Below are 1,169 nucleotides of genomic sequence, written 5' to 3' on the forward strand. Positions count from 1 at the left end.
ATGAGGTAGACTATTAATTGCTGATATATTTTGATGGATTGATGGCTGAAAGAATATGAGGTTATGCTGGTTTAATTTGGCCTTATAAAATAGTTTCAATCAATCTCCTGCTTACCTTGGATACTGCTCTCATGAAAGGATGGATGGATTGGTTGCAATAACACGGATGATCTCGGCTAGTAGTTGATATTTATGGCATCTGGATGTTGTGGAATTTTGTACCTAGCACTCTCGTTGGAAGTTTCTCTCCCACCCTGCCCCCTTTTCTTTCCTCTCTTCTTTCTCTCTCGATGTACCCATTATCGAGCCTTCCTTAATAGGATTTTTGCCGTTTCAAAAAAAAAAAAAAAGCACATTATTTCAGTTGAAGTTTGGTTTTTAACTTTTTTTTGGTTCAAACATTTACTTGAAGCTTTTAAAATGGAAATTGATGGTTAAATATAATGGAGTTCTAATTTTCAGGGTAATAATTTACTGGGCTAAATAATGGAGCTCTTCATTTTTTTCTTCTTTTGAACGGCGAAGAAAAATTTTATTGATAGGAGAAGAGATAGAAGAGTACAAGAAAAGGGCTAAGAAAAAAAGCCTCACAACGCAAAAGTAACATCCCAACAATGTTGACACCTTACCCTGTGACAATCATTTGCTACTTAGCCCGAAAAAACCACAACCCAGTTGATAAGGAATCAACTACAGAGGAACAGCCCTACATTTGGAGCATGCCTAAACAGAATAGCCCAAAACAGACATTCTGGGCATCTAACAGATTGAGGCTAGAAAAATTTGACTGAATGATCACAGCAAGCAATCCTTATCCAGTAAAAGAAGACCTTGTTCCTGAGACCCAATAGCACCCTCGGCTAGCTTATGGAAAGATCAAGAAGCTTTACTCCATGCTTGATCTTGCAAAATTTGTGAATGATGCCACTGGCCAAAATTGCAACAATAGTCAATTGCAACCCCAGACAAACCCTTAATGGATCCTTACAATAGAATTCCAGAAAGTGTTCCAGTTGTAGATCCTCCGCAGCAAAAAATGAGAGCCAAAAGAGTTGAGATGAACCATATGGAAAATTGAGTCAATACATCTAGCTTTCCCAATTCCCAATCATAAAGGCTTCTTCTAAACTGCATGGAAATCCCATTGTTGCAGTTCCCTTTTCCTTGCT

This window comes from Rhododendron vialii, chromosome 2a (genome assembly GCF_030253575.1).
Source record: "Rhododendron vialii isolate Sample 1 chromosome 2a, ASM3025357v1".
NCBI lineage: Eukaryota > Viridiplantae > Streptophyta > Magnoliopsida > Ericales > Ericaceae > Rhododendron > Rhododendron vialii.